We start from the raw sequence: 20,635 nt of genomic DNA, 5'->3' as shown, positions 1-20,635 counted from the left end.
AGAATACTGTACTATTTTTGTATATATAAAAAGGCATTGAGAACAATTTGATTAAAAAAAACTAAGCTGTGGCAATTAAGAAAAACCGTTACTTCCTTACATATTGTAAATGCCCGTTAAAATGCATTTGATGTCCTAAATTTTTTTTTATTAGTTTGCGTGAATGGACAATATGTTGTCCTACAGTGCCACCTAGTGGCGTTTCTGCATTTGTTGAAATGCGCACACTTCAACGTCTTCTTCTGTTTTGTAACGTCGGACTTCCGGTTTGCTTCTCTTCAGATCGTGTGCTCGTATGTTGACAGAGAAATGGTAAAATATTATACAAGTATACGAGATGGACAGAACATTCTTTATTTTGTTTTTTTGTTAGGATAGAATTGACATTGTTATTTACCTCGTTGTTTTGTATTGTTCTTAGCTCCAATTGGGGACGTGTATACTAAGCTAAGACAAGCTAGCTGATAGTGGAACTTTTAGCGCCCTTGGAGAGCGGAATGAGGTATGGAAATACAAAGTTTGTTGTTATTTTGATGACATGTTTAAAATGAATGTCTTTCTTTTGCTTATGAGTAAAACTCCATGTTGTTAGAATGGAAGAAATATTTTCTTTGTATGGTTTGGCAGAATGTTTCAGAATTTTTGTTGTTGTTGTTGTATTTCTTTGTAGCCAGCTGGGATAGGCTCCAGCACCCCCCACGACCCCTGTGAGGAATAAGCTGTCAAGAAAATGGCTGGATGGAATTCAAAAGTCAATAATGGTGCAAACAATAAGAGGAGAAATGACCAGATTGTGGCAATGTGGACTGTGCATGTGGACAACGCCACTTGGGGACGTGCAAAGTTGCACCCCAGGAGTTTTAAGCAGCAACTGACAAAAAACAAATGAAAACATGCAGTTCAAAATACCCACCGGACAAGATGTGGTTTCAAAAAGTTAAATAAAATAAATAAAATTAAATTAAATAAAGGAGGAAGTGGAATGAGATCTGCCAAATTAGAACACAGACAGCACTACAGGGTTTAACATGTCAGCGGTGACAAATAAAAAAAAAAAAAAAAAAAAAGAGAGGTTTCAAAACTACACAACAACCCTGAAACTGCGAGAAGGAAGGGGGAAAAAAATTGTGATCTTTTGGAGAATTACAGCAGCATCACTGATGTAACACTGTCACAAGCCTGCTTTCCACTCTGTTCCTGACCACACCTCAGATAGTTATCTTATCCCTCACCTGCAGTTCCCAGCTGAGGCTCATTATCCAACCATCTTATAAGCAGCCACACTCCGCTTTAGCTTTACTAAATTGACTGCTGTCAATGGAAATAAGTTTCCTTTGATGCTGATAACTGTGTTGTGTGGTTTTGTGTCCTGCCACTCCCCACTGCAAAACCTATTTTATTGTTTAAAAAAAAAAAAGAAAGAAAGAAAGAAAAACAACAAATTACTAAATATTAAAACATACCAATTTAGAATGAAAGTTTCAGTATTCTTACCGTATGTTTTTCCATTTTATGCCAAAGTGATTTACGATCAAATTGTCCCGCCCCTCCAGATGACCCAGCCTGGGCCCGGTCAAGATGAATGGAATAGTGGGTGGCCAGTGGCTGCATGCAATGTCAGCAGGGATGTAGCGGAGTGATGCTTTGAGTCAGTATCATGAAGAGAGACCCCTTTCGGATCCCTGAAGGTCACCTCTGAGAAGTATGTGGGGTTTCCAACTACTTTCTTCGATCGTACAAAATTCAGAACAGAACTTTTGAAACAACATACATAAAACCCATGAAAAAAGAAAGTCAGCCTGGTGCTGATCATTTTTCACCAATTAAAGTAACACAAAGGACTTCTGCTTTCGTTGATTATGGAGGCACCATATGGACGAAAGCGGTAGTGTTTTGCCTTGAATGAAGACCACATTTCCCATGAGGACCAGCGCATAGCGTCGTGAAATCCTCATCTCCCGGTCGCCTGGAGTTGGATTGAAATAAATTTCTGTTTGCGTGAAGAATGTAGAGCGATGAGGTAATTTATCCATTTTGTATTTTTTCTTTACACAGCATTGTAACGTTTCTCAAGTATGTTAACAGCAGATGTTGGTTGGTGATCTTACCTTCTTTATTGTAAACATACAAACGGCTGCACTCCCCCTCCCTCCCTTCCCACGATGCATTCAAGGGATGCACGATAATGCTTTTTTCAACCGATACCGATAAAGCAATTATTTAGAAAGTGCCAATGTCGATAACCGACAAGTAAGCCGATAACTGTTTGCAAATTAACTTGAATACAACTGAAATCAAAATGGTCGATAATTGCCGATAATTATCTGCAAATGTCTTTATGATCTGGTTTATCTGTATGATGTCAAATTGGTTGATAATTGCCGATAATTATCGGCGGATTTCTCTATTATCTGGTTTATCTGTTTGACGTCAAACGGGTCGATAATTGCCGATAATTATCGGCGGATTTTTCTATTATCTGGTTTATCTGTTTGACGTCAAATGGGTCGATAATTGCCGATAATTATCGGCGGATTTCTCTATTATCTGGTTTATCTGTTTGACGTCAAATGGGTCGATAATTGCCGATAAGTATCGGCGGATTTCTCTATTATCTGGTTTATCTGTTTGACGTCAAACGGGTCGATAATTGCCGATAATTATCGGCGGATTTTTCTATTATCTGGTTTATCTGTTTGACATCAAATGGGTCGATAATTGCCGATAATTATCGGCCACCGATATTATCGTGCATCCCTAATGCATTCACAAGCACTCAAAAACAAGAAAGCACACAACAACTTTTGAGTGTTGCTTGGCTGGTCGGGTATTTATTGCTACCAAACAAATTTCCGATAACTAACATTACCATAATCATTTTTGTTTTGAGCAGGAAAACAGCCGAGCCCCACAAAGTGTCGGCATAATGCAGTATGGACACATTCTGGCCGATGGGCAGTCATTGAGCATATACAGTCTGTGCCAGGTGCGTGCACGTCAGCCCGAGTCGGCCAGCGGCAGTTGTGCAGATGTCACAGCAGCTGGATTGACTCTAAAGAATGCGATTTGTTGTTTCACTTTAACGGGGCGCTGGACTTGCAACCTCTGGAGCGTGCAAGAGAAGAGGTGCTTTGGGAGAATTTGGTCCAGGCGAGGGATAAATAAGTACCGTATTTTTTGGATTATAAATCGCAGTTTTTTTTAATAGTTTGTCTGGGGGTGCGACTTATACTCTGGTGCGACTTATGTGTGAAATTATTAACACATTATTATATCATTTCACATGTTATTTTCACACATGTTATATGGAGGCACGAATGGGCGGTAGCCACTCAGTGTCACCAATTATTCACGGTAAAAATAGTTTTGGTAACAGAAAAAACACTTGACTCCATGTAATGCCAGAACCTGGTAAGAAAACAAAACAACGTTAAGCCATTCTTATTCAACGTAGCAATGATAGCATATGTAAACAAAAACGATTTAGGCTAAAAAAGTACATGTTTCTAATTGCTCTGCTGGATGGGTATTTACAGAAATTTAGTGACCACAATATTTTCAGGTGTACAATCAGATTTAATACATTAATCGTCAGAAATCCTACTCTAATATAGCTAACTTAATTGAACCTTGCAAATTGAACTGAATGTGTGATTTCAATGGCTTACTCCCCTGTAAACTCATAGCCTGATATTTTTTGTGTCAACAGAGGGTTTCACCCCAACAAAATGAATGTTTTTGTCTGTCTGATTACATTGTTTTTAAAAAATAAATCAGACATTGTTCTCAGTACTTGAGTATTCTTTTTAGCGAATACTTTTTTTTACTTCTACTTGAGTAAATTTTTCAATGACTACTTTTTACTTTTACTTGAGTAATATTATTTTGAAGTAACGCTACTCTTACTTGAGTACAATTTTTGGCTACTCTACCCACCTCTGCTGATAGGAGGCTGGCGAGGCATCTTAAAACAGCCAGGGCGGACACGGCTGACTGCCAGGGCGCAATTCCCGGCCATGCCGACGAGTCCGATACTGTATATTCCAAATGTATTGTTGGACTGTATTCCAATAAAGATTATGCTGATATCAGCAAAGGTGACCATTGTATACAAAAACAAAACCTGAGACTCTGGGGGCAATTTGGAGATTGTTTGGCAAAGGGACAGCCACAGTATGGAAAGTTATGCCTCATAATTTGGTGCTCACAATGAAATGCTAATCAAGGCTGGTTGAGTGCATAATGCAAACTTTGCGTAAGTGAAAGAGGCTGAATGCTTATCAGAGGGGCAAACCAATGTGGAAAAAGGGGTTGACAGCATAATGGCTGCCAAGCTCAGTAATGCAGTGTGCAGTGTGTGTTGTGAGAGTGCGCGTGTGTGAGTGTGAGGGACGAACAAACTCAATCAAATACTCCGCAGACAGAGATCCCAAATGCCCAAATGCATTAGCATTTAAACAGGAGCTCATTATGATGATTTAATAGGCTGTTTAGTCTTTTATCAAAAGAAACAAACCTTGATGTGGTAGCTTGACAGATAAAAGTCAAAAACAATTATAAGTTGCACATCTGTTGGAAAGAAAGTTTAACATTCCTTCCATTTCTGGAGGAAAGGAATAGTTGGGGCGACACCACTGACAATATTACCCGCACAAGCAGCTCAATGTGACGGATCCTGAAAGCCCGGGCAGCCCTTGGTTGATTGACAGATTGAGATTGCCATGCATAAGCAAACACTTCAGAGAATTATGTTCCTATGCTGAGCTGGGAAGAATTCAAAACATATGTTAATGTCCCTGAGGACATTTTAAGTCGTAGGGTGTTTTTGTAAACAGTGGTAAGGTATTGCGGGTTAACAGTGGAGGAAATCGATTTTAACATTTGTACACACTTGTACGCTCTAAAGTCAAATCAATTCCCCCCAAAGGCCTTCAATTGTGTCATAGTTTATTTATTTAAGTAATGGGCATTCATCTCGAGAACCACCTCAGCCGACACCTCTTAATGTGTTCATACAGAAAATCTTGTACTACAATGTTTGTGGTCCAATTGTTACAAATCCATATTGTGAAAACAAATTTGATTTATCACCAAATTATCTTGCCAATTACCCCGAAAGGCCTGCCCCTTGAACCCCATTCATGATGACTGAGTAGCCCAAAGGGCCCCCCCCTTTCCATTTTTCGGCTGGTTATTTTTAGACTTTGTCTGAGCTCTTGTATGCACCTTGACACAGAACTCTTTTCAGTGGTGATTATGAATTACAGTAGCTGGTTGCCAGGAATCACAATTTCTTTGAGAGCCGCTTTGGCCAAAGCTGCTCCATTTGACAGTAATCCACAAACATGGTGACATTTTGATGTAATGTGCTTTTTTTCAATCTTGTGTAGAGTTTGCATGTTCTCTCTGTCTCTGTGTGTGTTTTATTCTGGTACTTCAGTTTCCACATTTGAAAGCATTCATGGTATGTTAATTGGGGACTCCAGTTTAGGTGTGATTGTGAGTATAAATGGTTTGCCAGTGTGACTTGTGACTGACTGGCGACCAGTCCAGGGTGTAACCTGTCTAATCTCCAAGCAGCTAAGCTAGGCTAGACCATGAACTGGATAAGTGGCAGAATATCCATCCATCCATTTTCTTGACCGCTTAATCATCACATGGGTTGTGGGGGGTGCTGGAGCCTATCCCAGCCGGGTTTGGGCAGTAGGCAGGGTACACCCTGACCTGGTTGCCAGCCAATCGCAGGGCATACAGACGAACAACCATCCACACTCACAAGAACACCTAGGGACAATTCGGAGCGCCCAATTAACCAGCCATGCATGTCTTTGGAATGTGGGAGGAGACCGGAGTACCCGGAGAAGACCCACGCGGGCACGGGGAGAACATGCAAACTCCACCCAGGGAGGCCGGAGCCTGGACTCGAACCCGAGTCCTCCGAACTGGGAGGCGGACGTGCTAACCACCACCATGCCGCCCAGTGCCGGAATATTGCGTTGTAAATTAAATGTGGCTTTTTTATTTATCCAGCTATATTCTACACCACTTAACCTCATGAAGCTCACAGGTATGCTGGAGCCTATCCTAGCTGACTCTGGCGAGAGGCAAGTTAGTTATACCCTGGACTGGTCTCCAGCCAATCAATTTTTGATACGTTTCTTATAATAAACGCACGGTGGAGTGCTGTTATATTGGTTTATGTACAGCTGGGTCCTCAACTGGTTGGTTGAGACCAATTTTGGATGAAACATATCAAATATTTCCATGTTGGACTGTTTACTTTTACTAGAGCCTATGGGGATTTTTGTTTTTCACATTCAACGCAAAACACCCAAATCTTTTCTTTTTTTTTACTACAATATCTTTTTCTCAGCCAATGTCAAACACATTTCTTAAACAAGGTTGGGTTGGGAATATCTAGTTTTGCGAAATGCCCACATCTGCATCTCTTCTTCCGCCTCTGCCACCACTTGAATAAGTTGCTCTTCTTGTGGGATTGAGAGCACCATTCCTCACTCCCATCACCATCTCTCTTGGGCACTCCAGATTCACATCGATCTCTTGGCGCTCAATCAATAATAATTAGAAAAGCATTTAATGACTTTGTGAACTCCTAACCCCAAACTGCTACATAAAAGCGCTGTGAGAGAGGGGTGGGGAGGCGTTGCTTTTTAAGTAGGGGAGGCTTGTAACTTCAAGTCTGAAAGCTGCAAATTTCAAGTGGCCTTTTGGGGAGATGAGAGGCGGAGGGGGGTTATTTGTATGGCACTCAGATTTGATATCCGGCCAATGATTTCAGGGGTGTGTGGTGGGGATCAGACCTTACAGGGTCAGTCAAAATGATCTGACACATTTGTAGGTTTAATAAAAGACAAATAAAGTAAAGAAACAAAAAAGTGATTTTATTTTCGAAAAGTAGGTATAATGCTTTTTTCATATTATGCCTTTTTGTTTTGTTTCTGTGTAGTGCCATTATTTTTTTTTGTTTCGTTTTCAGTTGATGCCATGAATTGGACTGGTGAACGTCGCGCTTTCATTGTGGAAACGTTTATCAAAACAAACGAATCTGTAACTGCAACACAACGAGCGTTCCGTTTGCACTTCAAATTTGGTAGACATGATCCCGTACCAGCTCGTAACACGATCTTGTTATGAGTCACCAGCTTCAGAGTTACTGGATCTACATCGAAACTTTCATAATGACGTTTACCATATATAATCTCAATCATGAGTGCTCAATACAGTACAGAAAGATGCTCTCATCCTTTTAACCTCATATGCTATTTTATTACTGTGAGAGGTTATTGACTGAGCCTTGGTTCCTCTGTGTAAAACATACAATAAGCAATTACTATTATTAGCGGTATATGCACTCATACAATGCTGTATGTTCATAAAAAAACAAAAACAAGCAACCTCTGACAAGTTCCACTCTGGAAATCCACAGTCATCAACGGACAGCATTTGTTGAGTTGTACAAACTGATGAAATGAAACAGACACACCAATGAGTGTCATTGGTACAAATGTTTGCACCACTAAACTTTTCTTACTCATGCTGGCATTCATTTGAATTTCGTCAGTCCTCTTGCGGTTGCATATGACAAGGTTTATCTATCTGTCTCAGCTCCAGCCAGAGAAAATCCCTCTTCATTTCAACTGGGTGATTTGCTTGTGAGTATAGAATCAAATACGCAGTGGGTGCCAGAATGTGAAGTATTGGCAAGGAGAACCATGTTTGCATGTTTCAGTCTGCCTCTTACATAGCTGATGGTTGTATTCCAACATGGTTGAGCTGTAATTCTCATGTGTGACACTCTTTCCAAGTTATTTTCATTTCACTGACTCAAAGACGGTGATTGAAATGCCTTCCATAAATGGACAGCTCAGGAATCTTAACATGTCGCTGGCCTTGCCTCCAAGACAATTCCATGATACTAACTGCAACTGGGGGAATGTGACTTCCATCTCAGTACATGGGCTTATTTTAATTGATTAGCATGTGATTGATTATCTGTCCTTACCCACTGTCAACACTAACAGGAGATCAGCATATATACTGTGTTTTCCAGTGTAGCTCCATCTACCCATCCATCTTCTGCCGCTTATCCGAGGTCGGATCGCAGGGGCAGCAGCTTTAGGAGGGAAACCAAGATTTCCCTCTCCCCGGCCATTTCAATCAGCTCCTCCGGCGGTATCCCAAGGCGTTCCCAGGCCAGCCAAGAGACATAGTCTCTTGTCTGGGAGGCGTCCAGGAGGCATCTGAACCAGATGCCCGAGCCACCTCAGCTGGCTCCTCTCAACACGGAGGAGCAGCGGGTCGACTCTGAGTCCCTCCCGGATGACCGAGCTTCTATCTCGAAGGGAGAGCCCGGACACCCTGCGGAGGAAACTAATTTTGGCCGTTTGTATACGGGATCTTGTTCTTTTGGTCACGACCCACAGCTCGTGATTATAGGTGAGGGTCGGAACATAGATCGACTGGTAAATTGAGAGCTTTTCCATTTGGCTCAGCTCTTAATTCACCACAACGGACCGATACAGAGTCCGCATCACTGCAGACACTGCACCGATCCACCTGTTGATCTCCTGTTCCTTCCTGCCCTCACTTGTGAACAAGACACCAAGATACTTGAACTCCTCCACTTGGGGCAGGATCTCATCCCTGATGCGGAAAGGCATTCCACCCTTTTCCGACTGAGGACCAATGTCTCAGATTTGGAGGTGCTGATCTTCATCCCAACCGCTTCACACTCGGCTGTGAACCGTTCCAGTGAGAGTTGGAGATCACCGCTTGATGAAGCCAACAGCACCACATCACGCAGAGATGCCTAGAAATTCTGTCCATAAAAGTTATGAACAGAATCGGTGAGAAAGGGGAGTCGTGGTAGAGTCCAACTCTCACTGGAAACGAACCCGACTTACTGCGGACCAAACTCTGACACCGGTCACGCCCCTCGAGGTCTCACTGTCATTGTCGACGTGAGCGTTGAAGTCACCCAGCCGAACGAGGGAGTCCCCAGGGGGAGCACTCTCCAACACACCCTCCAAGGACTCCAAAAAGGGTGGGTACTCTAAACTGTTGTTGGTGCATATGCACAAACAACAGTTAGGGCCAGTCCACCCACCCGAAGGCGGAGGGAGGCTACCCTTTCATCTACCGGGGTGAGCCCGAACGTACTGGAGCCGAGCCGACGGGCAATAAGTATGCCCACACCTGCTCTGTGCCTCTCACCGTGGGCAACTCCAGAGTGGAAGAGAGCCCAACCCCTCTCGAGAGGACTGGTACCAGAGCCCAAGCCATGTGTGGAGACGAGTCCGACTATGTCTAGTCGGAACCTCTCGGCCTCACAAACCAGTTCAGGCTCCTTCCCCGCCAGAAAGGTGACATTCCATGTCCCAAGAGCAAACTTCTGTAGCCGGGGATCGGTCCTCCAAGGTCTCCGCCCTTGGCTGCTACCCAGCCCACTCTGCACCCGACCCCTTTGGCCCCTCCCACCGGTGGTGAGCCCATGGGAACGGGGACCCACGTTGTCTCGTCGGGCTATGCCCGGCCACGCCCCATGGGTTCCGGCCACCGGGCACTTGCCAACGAGCCCCACCTCCAGGTCTGAATCCAGAGGGGGGGCCCCGATGACCCACGTCCAGGCAAGGGAAACGTGATTCCATTTATGTTATTCATCATAAGGGGTGATATGAGCCGTGCTTAGTCTGGTCCCTCAACTAGGACCTGTTTGCCATTGGTGACCCTGCCAGGGGCATAAAGCCCCAGACAACATAGCTCCTAGGATCATTGGGAGTGGACACACCAACCCCTCCACCACGGCAAGATGCCGGCTCACGGAGGGGTCCAGTGTAGTGTAGCTGTTTCAGCTAACATATTTTTGTGTATCGGAAAACGTTGTTGGTTCTGCAAATGATCATTAATGTGAAGAGTTGAACCAGTGGTTCAAGCATATTGGGTTTGTCAACTTAAAGAAAAAAAATTACTTTGACAAAGAGCAATGATCCATGAATGCCTGCTGAAGATTGTTTTAAAATGATGACTGGTAGAGGAAAGAAGTAATCTGTAGCAATGTCCATGGTTGTCTGTATACTGAACAAACTTAAGACCTCAAGCGAGTTCTGCATCCTTTGATGATTTTGGCTGTTTCAGACAGAGACCGTTGCATGATTGGAGGGGGGGGGGGGTGTATTTGTCTGCCTGAGCTAAGAAAACAATGATTAAATAACTCACAGTGAGACAAAGAAGAACACTAACAATTGTGTCCCTGGCACTGGCTGTGGGCTGTGATGCCATATTTCTCCCAAGGGAACGTCATTTCAATGCTATTACATGCAGTGGACCTCAACTATGATAACATCTGCATATAATTGACAGCCATAAATGCAATCGATGTTTTTTTTTTTAATTCTTGAAAAAACGGACATGAACATCCAATAAGCTCTGTAAAAATCTGCTAAAGGTGAATCTGGGGTGCCCAACCACAAGTATGCGATCATTCCTGCTGTGTGTGACACGAAGCGAGGAGGTAGGACTCAGACGCAGAGTGACAGTTGGCCAACAAGGCTGCAGTTTTAATAGATCGAAACTCAAAACACCTCTCAAAGAGGGAAAAAAGGCTGAACAAAAAGAGCTCCAAACTGGAGATACAAAAAGGGCACTCAAAAACAGGGACAACTAAAGGCGCTCCAGAAGGGAGGAAAACAAGGGGCAAACAAAGGGCGCAAGACAAAACATCAAACTAGGACTGTGGATCAAGGACTGTGAGGACGCTTCCATGCACTGAGATGTGACACTTCGGCAACGAGGAGAGAATTCAGGTGGCTTTTATGTCCGGGTTGATTAGGAACAGGTGGTAGTGATCATGGGCGTGGACCGGTAATCAGTGAGGCTGCAGGAAGGGTAAGTGACCTGGGGTGAGATGAGAGTTAGTACTTTCAAAATAAACCGGGAACCTGACTGTGAAAATAAAAGCATGACCCGCCACTCTGGTGGCGGCGTGACAGTGTGTTGGCGTGGGGGTGTGGTGCCATACTTGCCCAATATTATGCGCGGGAAAATAAGACTGGAGATTTAATACATAGCAGGCATCACTCTGGAAATTATTGATGTTAACATAATTCAGCCAAATAGCATCTTTGTGCTTAACTCATTCACTCCCAGCCATTTTCACAGAAGCAATCCCGTTCGCTCCCGGCTGTTTTACTGGATTTTGACTGATTTTGCAAGGCCCACAGAATATTGTGTTCTATTGCTATAAAAGCATGGAACCTATCAAAAGAAAGAATAAAGTCTCTTCTTTCATCAGGAAAAAAAGTATGTTTCTATCTGTTTCCGTTTTGCAGCATTTAGCATTAGAAGAGAGCTAAGTTTCATCAGTTTTCGCAAATCTATTTAAAATTGTAAGTAATTTAGCTTTTTTTCTACATGGCCCTGGTTGATCTCATTTGCTCTGCTGCCACCTGCTGGCCGTTTGTGTAATAACTACCATTTCTGCAACCGTTGTTTGCAGTTGAGAGGCTGCATCAAAGCCTTCTGTATGCTCTAGCATAAAAAAAACAAAAAAACAGACAAAAAAACGTATAAATACGTCTTTGGGACACTTAGAACATAACAAAAACATATTTATACGTTATTGGGAGTAAATAAGTTAATTGTAATTCAAAGTAATTGTTCAGGGAAGGGGAATTATAATAGTCTGTGGGCAGTAAAATTGTATCATAATGAAGTTGCACAATGAGAGAATTAAGTCCAGAATAGCACCAAACTAGAAAACTGAAATATTATGATAGGCCTAGCCTGTACAGTAGGGTGGTGCAGCTACAAGAGCGCTTTGCATCGTTATCTGCGGGCATGCATCCAAAAGGACACAACTGTGGCATGTTTGATGTGGCCCAGATGCTCTGGAACATGGGATGCATGTGGCCAGTAAAAAGAGATGAGGATTCGACCCCATCTGTGCACATCACAACCTGCAGCTGTTACTGTATGCTAGCTGAGGCAGGAACCAAAAAGGGAAACATTGTCGTTCTGTTTCTGAGCTGTACATTGCACATGATGCAATGTATAACTATTAAAGAGATACTTCACTTATTTAGCCCATTATAGCAATAAAAAGTTAATATTTAGTCTATAATTAATTTGATACTTTCATTATTTTTTCACATACAATTAGTACCTTTAAAAACACATTTTGCAACTTGCTGTCGACTGAAAATGACATCACAAGGGCTCAGGTAACCAATCACAGCTCAGCTTGTGAATGTCACGTGACCAATCCGAGAGAATGTGTGAGCTGTGATTGGTTACCTGAGCCCTTTGTGATGTCATTTTCAGTCGACAGCAAGTTGCAAAATGTGTTTTTAAAGGTACTCATTGTACATGAAAAATAATGAAAATATCAAAGTTATTATAGGCAAAATAATGTTTGACTGCCAAAAATGGCTAAATAAGTAAAGTATCCCTTTAAGCTTTTTACCATTAGAGAAATATGTGAATCTACACAAGCTGTGCCATAATTCTCCACAACAGGGTGTATTGAGCCTACAAACCAAAAAATAAATTTAAAAAATCTGTGTAAATGCTGCCATCTTTATTTCCTTTTCAATATGATGCTTTTATTTTGACATGTTAAACCGGAAGTTGCGGGCTTACAGCGTTTCGTAAATTGACACAGCCACAAGCATTGGACGACACATCTTTTCCTTTCTTTCGAGCTGGTTGTTTTTTTGTCATCATTATTCGTTGGAAAAGTTGAGCAAATGGATAAAGTTGATTTAAGAAGCTGCTAAAGCATTCATGACTGTGATGATCACTTGTGGAAGAAGACTGCCGTTGATTGAGCAGGCCAAAGTGGTCAGTAGCATTTCAATTATCTATCGTTAGCTTAGATGCTAACACAGTGCCATGTTTGTAGTAAATGTTTGTTTTGTATGTCTAAACTTTTAGTTCTACGGTGTATTGCTGAGCAATAAACATCTGTGAAAGGCACTGGAGACTCGCATCCAATCAATGGGCGGTATAATCTGATCATTTCATTCCCCAAAAAGGCAAGTAAAGAAAAGTAATTACGAGTCAGAAATGGTAAACTTGAGCAACATGCCAGAGTGACAAGATGCGCTAAATGAAAGATAATATTTAGCAGGTGGGATGAGGTGCCTCCTTGTTAATTTCTAAATCAGTAATGAGATGCAAATTTTGTCAATGTGATGAATCTCTGAGGGGAGTCGAGGCCTGCTGCCTGCAACAGCAGGATACCTGTTAGCTGTGTTGTTCTCAAGTATTGCTCCACAATGAGTCATTCTTTGAAATTCACTGAACTCTACAAACAGGCACACTTCAGTAGTCTCTCTCTCTCTCTCTCTCTCAAATATTTGACGCGTGAGTAGCGAATAGAATCGTGATTCTGCCTTTCTTTCTAAATGTTTTGTTTTTTAGTATGTTTGTGCGTTTCCTTATTTGGGTGTAGAGAGGGTAGTGCAGCCTTTATTTATGCGGATGGTGGAGAGTGTGGGTCGTACCTCTGTCGCAGAAGCGCCAGTTGTCGTGGAAATGCCATTCCATTAAAGGGTTTTATCCCCTAACCACAGTGCATCAGGTGTTTGACACACCAATAACTTTGGTGTCAGACAGGAAAGAGATGGGGGATGAAAATGTAGTGCAGACCAAAAAACTTGTGAATTATTTGATAAATAAATAGCCCATGATGATCTGTTTGAAGTATCTCAGATGAGAAAAAAAGATTCATATATATATATATAAATATATATATATATATATATATATATATATATATATATATATATATATATATATATATATATATATATATATATTAGAGCTGGTTATCGATTCTAAATTCCTCAGCCAATTCGATTTAAATTCACAAGAGTTCAGTTCAATTAGATTTTTTCTGATTCGATTCACTTCAATCAGATATTGAGTAATTATTTAACATCAATTCTTTTTCACTATAAATAAAAACTCTACAAACATTAAATTCCAAATTAAATTTAAATTAGAAAGTAACGACCAATCATGACTCAGCTTGCAAATGTCACATAACCAAACTCAGAAAATAGGTGAGACTGATTTTGGTCATTACCTAAGCAACTGTGATAAAATTCTCAGTCCACAGTAAGTGGCAAAATGGCCGCACCCTTAGATGGGTAAAAAGAGGTGGATTTTACTGCTTAAAGTCAAATACAGTATCTGTATTTAGATTTGAGTTTTGAACAACAAAATCAGTGGCCTTTCTCTTTAGCTTACGTTAATTTGTTTTTTAAATGTTAAAAAAAAAAAAAAAAAAAAAAAAAAAAGACATTGAGAAATATATTTAGTTTCCTTGGGTTAGAATTATACAATCCAAATTATTTTTAATGGATTGCCATTAAGGGGCTAAATGCTAAGAACCACTTTTTTTTTTTTTTTTTTTTTGCAGTTTGCACAGCCTGAAGTATTTCTGTGAATGATTTTTCACAGCTGGATTTGGAGATTTTCTGCCATTTGTCTACTACAGACTCTCGCCAGGAGGCACTCAAGGGCGTTCCTCCACACACAGATCTTAGAACTGAGGCTTGAACAGAACAGACTTGAGACGCTCGTTTCCCACAGTGTTGAATTCCCATATCCACTGCAATTAATCCCTGGCCAGTTGGAGGGCTGTAGTTATGGTTCTCCTTCTGGAACATTTTATTCAATATCCACCGAGGAGCTCAGCCAGTTTAACCATCTGTTTCTTATCCCCACCTGCCATTGCTCAGTTTGGCACAGCATTTCTTGTGTCAAACTTTTGCCATTTACAGATTATGGAGTATTGAAACAGCGTTGGAGTACATTGGACACCTGCAACATGTGGGTTGTTTTATGTGTTCCGTGAATGTAATATTTGTAAACACATTCAGGATGCAGACGACTGACCTCCTCAAGGTGTTTTAATTCTGAGTACCGTTTTTTTTTTTGTACTGATGGTGTGTGTTTTGAACTGATGTATAACCATCATCTGGTTTTAACTGGAAAAATGCTATGTGATGTTTCAACTGGTTAAAGTGTTTGTCGAATTATTACCTCTGTTCCTGTGTGCAGCTCCCATTGTTTCTCGCCTTTCGATGTGAATAAATATTTAAAATCTTATTTGTGTCTGCACTTTGGGATCTAATCTCAGCACATAAATTGAGTTTCAAAAAAGGCATATTGGCATTGTTCTCCCTGGGCATTGATTTGATTCCCATTTTTGAACCCTGTAAACTCTGAACGTTCTCAAAACGCTGAAAAAATATTTGCAAACCTGAAAACTGGGTGCGAATCTCCAAAAACGCGGGGGAGTGGGGGGAGTAGGAAGCGGAAGTGAACTTCAGTCCAATCATCTTTTCTGTTTGTTGAGCTGGGTGGGTCTAACACTTTGTGGCCAATGACTGACGATGTCGCCAGTGCAAGCTGTTGAAGTCACAGGGCGGCCATCTTGCCCCTCCCACCTCGTGCTGAGGCCGAACGGCAAGATGTGTGGCTTTACCATCGATACAATATATTATAGAATTTTGGAACAATACTTACCACGTACTTATACCATATTTATAATTTCATCATGAGTATCTTGTGGCCAACGTAGCAGGAGCAAGCATTACTTACCGTGTCATTTTTTGCAAGATTTTACTCCCAAGTTGGGTTCAAATTCATCGCGCTTTGTGAGACAAAGACAGGCACATTCTTGAAGAATTATTTAAACAACTGCACAAGGAATTAAAATAATTACACTAATGCAATTATTTCTCTTCTCTTCTTGTATTCGAAACATCAAAGTTATGATGAGTTGCATGTGGGTGATGTGTATGCATTGTGCCTGTAGCTACTTCAAGGCAAGTTTATTTGTATAGCACATTTCATACACAAGGCAACTCAACTAACAACATTCCTTCAGGAGTCAAAGGGGTGGAGGGTGGAATGAATTGTGCATACATTACTGCCATTTTTAAGATAAAAGTTCTCCTCTAACCTTCCACAGTTTGGGTTTCGGTCAAACTAGAGCTGAATACATGAAGACGAGCTAACTTCTGACAACTCTGCCCTCTCTTTAGTCTCACTTCTCTTATGTTTTTATATATACAAATTTCAGAGCTGCACCCGCCACCTCACCCTTCAGTAGACGTCAACCACCCACTGCGTCTCTTCGGGGCGGATGCAGAAAGGCCCTCTTTGCATAAACAGAATAACTCTCAAGTATTGTTTGTCCTTGTAAAAGTAGAAAATGCAAAAATGCTACCTGTTTTTTTTTTTTATTTTTTATTTTTTTATTTTTTTTTATCAAACCTAAACAAAGGAATTGCTCACCTGTGGAGAGTGAAATTTGGAAGAAGAGCAGATAACTGTTTTAATTATCTTGTAATGCCTTTACAGTTGATTCGCAATGTACTAGATCAGAGGTGCAACCCCCCCAAAAAAGGTACCAAATAAAAGACTTTTTTTTTTTTTTTTTTTTGCTCTTCAGTGTCTATGCAGCAAATGAAAAATACTATTTTCAAATATTTTTGCAACAAGTACTCACATTATGACTGGCAGAAATTCATTTCATAGGATAATGTAGGGGCAGGACGGACATGAGTGTTGTGGATTTTTAATCATGTACTGATATGCTAAACACCGGATGTCATATCAGTCAGTAACACATAGGCAGTCATCATTAACGCTACCTCACACAAACTAACCCCGAACCTTGATTTGGAATCTTTACTATTGCTGACATCCTTCTGTGATGGTAACACAAAAAACAACAACAACAACAAAAAAACACTTGGATTTAATTGCTTTAATGGAAATAATCTGAAACCTTGCATGATATACTGATGTCTTATGTGATTTGCTCAAGTCATGTGTGGTGATGGCTTTTTGTGTGACTTTTCACAATAATTGTAGTCAAACTGAACTAACTGTACTGAGAAGTGAGTCAAAAAAAAAAATGCTCAGTGAAACTCCCACAAAAGTTTGGAAGTGCAGCGTCAGCATCTCATATAATCTTCTCTATCATTAAAATGAGTTGAGTCACCACAGGTGACAAAATCCTCAAAATATGCATGATGTTTGGATTTGGATACATCTTGATTTTGACAGATTTATGTTAACTTGTTGATCAAAACAATAATCATAGGAAATGCAGTTCCTGTCAGTCAAGATTTCGGTGCTGGTTACAAAGAAAATTCCCCACACTTTACAATGGAAAAACATACAGAACATCACTTTGAGAAAATCTATTCAGTTTTGCATATAAGGCAAGATAATACGGAAGTGTAGAGCTGCCAATGTGGAGTAAACATTTTTGGCAAATATGTTCGAACATACTTGCAAATATGTTCGAACGTATTGAAATATGTTCAAACATACTCTCAAATATGTTCGAACATACTCGCAAATATGTTCGAACATACATGTAGGCTACATGCTACAAAGTTAGCCTACCTTCCCATAATGCTACGGGGTATTATTTGCGCATGCGCGAGTGAAAACAAAACCCCATTTTTTAGGCATTTGGGCCACATTACCAATTTATTAGAAAATTAAGTAGACAAAAAACAGTGTTAGTTTAGGTCCGTCATTTGTCACCCCATAATGCAATGGGGTATTACGCTTGCGAATACCCTGTGGCATTATGGGAAGGTATGCTAACTTTGCAGCATGTAGCCTACATGTACGTTCCAACATATTTGCGAGTATGTTCGAACATATTTGCGAGTATGTTCGAACATATTTCAATACGTTCTAACATATTTGCAAGTATGTTTGAACATATTTGAACATAGCGAAAAATGTTTACTCCACATTGGCAGCTCTACGCTTCCGTAAGATAATATATGTGACAACAAGAGGAAAATACCAGCCATGCTCTAATTATAGCTATAGCCCTGTGGTAATGCTGACTTCATCAGTGTTTGCATGTTCAGCTGATTTATCCTGTCCCAAATTTCAAAGATTTTATCGGTAATAATTTTCCGGAAATGCACTGTATACTCAAACGTGTCTCGGCATTCCATATCATGGGCACCGCATGGTATGTACAGTGTTCATCAATAACGACAAACCCCTGCAGGCTACCGACGATTCAACCATTGGTTTAGTTTAGAATTTAACAATCTGCAGCAACATCCCTATAATGAAGCTCCAGTCAGCTTTAAATTCCTAATTGTACCTCGAAAAACCCAGAAAAAAATGATCTCAGCTGCTGTTCAGTTATAACGAGCAGGACAACTGCCTTGTCCTATTCAAGGACACAGGATTTTTAAGTTTATCCACCTGCAAAACAGCATCAGGGGCAAATTTAACGACCGAGTTTTTCCTCTCACAACACAATAACACAATGACATCCCGCGACATGGTCGAGGCTGCTGAGACATTGCTTTGGCTTTTTCTGTATAATCAAAGTGCCAAGTCCAAGGGCATGAAAACTTTGTATTTCAGTTTGAGTGCATTTTTTTTTTTCCCATTCCCCGCACACTCAGGTCAGAAGGCTCTGTTTTTGTACATACATCACCGTTATGGCTTGTAGCTTCTCATCTCAAGCTCTCACAAACTGTGATTTAATACACGGTTTGACCTGTACATTGTGTCTGTGGCTCGAGAGCAGCTAGTGAAACAGCGCTTGTAGGCGGATCATTAGATCTTTCTTGTCCAAGCATCTTTTACGTAGACTGCTCATTCCACATTGAAGTAAAAGTACTGCCAATGCAATGCTGAGAAAGTTATTTTTGATGGCGTTATCTACTACTGCAGGTCTAACTTCCCCAAGCGGTTTTTATCTATTTATAAATACCATAGATAAAGATCCTTGTTGATCAACAGTGGGGGAATTTGGGTGTTACACAAAACCATAATGTCTGAATAAAATGCTCAGTGTCCTAAACCCACTTAATTAAAATGGTCACCCTTTTGGAAGAACCTTGAGCACTTTTCACGTAGTTAAACACAACTTGCAACATATTTTAAATGCACATTTTTCACTTTGATGCAACTGTGTTGCATAATGGTAAATACATTTCGGAAAACTGAAACTCCCACATGAGCAGAGCATCTCAAAATTGATCACACGGCAAATGACATGAAGAAACCAATATAACGCAGTTCAGTGAGCACTGCTTGTTGAAACTTCACTATGGATGGACACAATCGGAGAGACAGAGGCGGGCTTAAGGCTGCATTCAGACTGCAAGCATATCTAATTCCAGTCAGATTCTTTTCTCAAATACGATTTTTAGGGCTGACTGTCCACACTGTTTTCAGCAAGTGGGATCTGGCCACATTTTTTAACCATTTAACACACAGTTTTTCCTGTGTACAAAATTCAGAGGGCGGCCACCTCCACCTAGCCTGAGCCACTGTTATCGCTCAACACATCACTCCAGCTTGATTGAGCCGATTGAGTGTTGATTGAGCTTGGCAGGAATGAAAATACAAAACGAATGAAAATACAGTCAAACCTCGGTTTTTGAACATAATCAGTTCCAGAAGGCTGTTCCAAAAGCGAATTGTTCGAAATCCGAAACAATTTTTCCCATTATAATTAATGTAAATAATTTTAATCCGTTCCAAGTCTAAAAAAAACTTTTTCCGTTTTTTTTTTTTTTTTTTTTTTTTTTACTATTTTACACCGTAAACTGCACTGTATACTGTTTACCATAAATAGAAAAGGGTAGAAATAGAACGTTTTATTTTAATAGAAGATATCCTATCTAAAAATATATATTTAAAAAAACAAAACAAAAAAACAACAAAATGCACTTGCTTTCTTATAACAATCTGCTCCAAACGAACTTTGAACACGAATGTGCTACGGAGGAAGCATCATGGGCATTCGAGTTAGCTCGGCTCTCGAGTGAGTCGCGTTCAGGTACGCTCGGCTTTTTCTTCCGAGTAAGTTGCGTTTAAGTACGCTCCGCTTTTTTCAGTTTGGTTGAAAGCCGATTTTTTGTACGAGTTCTGAGACATAAAATTCTCAAATTTTCTGGTCAAAAACCGATTTGGTCGAGAACAGAAGCGTTCGAAAACCGAGGTTTGACTGTAATAATAAAATAGCACAATTTTGGCCTCAAAAGAGGCCGGCCCACCGGGTATCTGCCCCGTATAACAGATGGCCTGGTCGAAGTGACTGCTGTAAAAAAGGTCACATCAAAATCTATTCGTAATAACTAGTCACGCACCCATTCTATGCATAATGTGCCATCAGATTTGTCTTTACTCCACAAAGTTTGTGGTAGCCTTTTGCACAGTACTGCAGTGCATAGTAGCCGTTCTATTCCCCCCCCCCCCCCCCCCCCCCCAAAAAAAAAAGAGCTCTGTTGAAGGCTTCATGAGCGAGGCAGTTTCAAAAGGAAAACATGGCCTGAAATGGAGCACAGTTAAAGTGGACCGAAATCGTAGCCTAGATATTTGCAGCACTGCACAACAGCATTGAATATAATTATCCAGCAGGAGGCTTGCTGGTTCGTTTCAAAGAGCATAGCATTTTTTGGAAACAAGAGAGTGTGGCCTCAAAAGATAAAATTGAGCCATTTCTTTCATGCCCTTATTGAATGGCATTTATCTTTTAAGAAAAACACCTTCATTAAAGATTAATTATAACCCTTGCACCCTCTGGCTCAATGGTAGTGTG

General features: G+C 40.8%; 2 long non-coding RNA genes across 2 annotated transcripts; both read left to right on the top strand.

Moving 5' to 3' along the window:
• The first annotated feature begins 233 nt into the window (after positions 1-233).
• Positions 234-2,559, top strand: LOC144014917 (uncharacterized). The gene is made up of 3 exons (XR_013282638.1): positions 234-312; positions 422-502; positions 1,554-2,559. It is a non-coding gene; the product is annotated as an uncharacterized LOC144014917 (long non-coding RNA).
• Positions 2,560-12,415: 9,856 nt separating this feature from the next.
• Positions 12,416-15,135, top strand: LOC144014918 (uncharacterized). Its single transcript, XR_013282639.1, has 3 exons — positions 12,416-12,858; positions 12,952-13,052; positions 14,444-15,135. It is a non-coding gene; the product is annotated as an uncharacterized LOC144014918 (long non-coding RNA).
• The last annotated feature ends 5,500 nt before the right edge of the window (positions 15,136-20,635 follow it).

Source organism: Festucalex cinctus, chromosome 2, assembly GCF_051991245.1.
Source record: "Festucalex cinctus isolate MCC-2025b chromosome 2, RoL_Fcin_1.0, whole genome shotgun sequence".
NCBI classification, from domain to species: Eukaryota; Metazoa; Chordata; class Actinopteri; order Syngnathiformes; family Syngnathidae; genus Festucalex; species Festucalex cinctus.
This window is presented reverse-complemented; position numbering and strand designations above follow the sequence as displayed.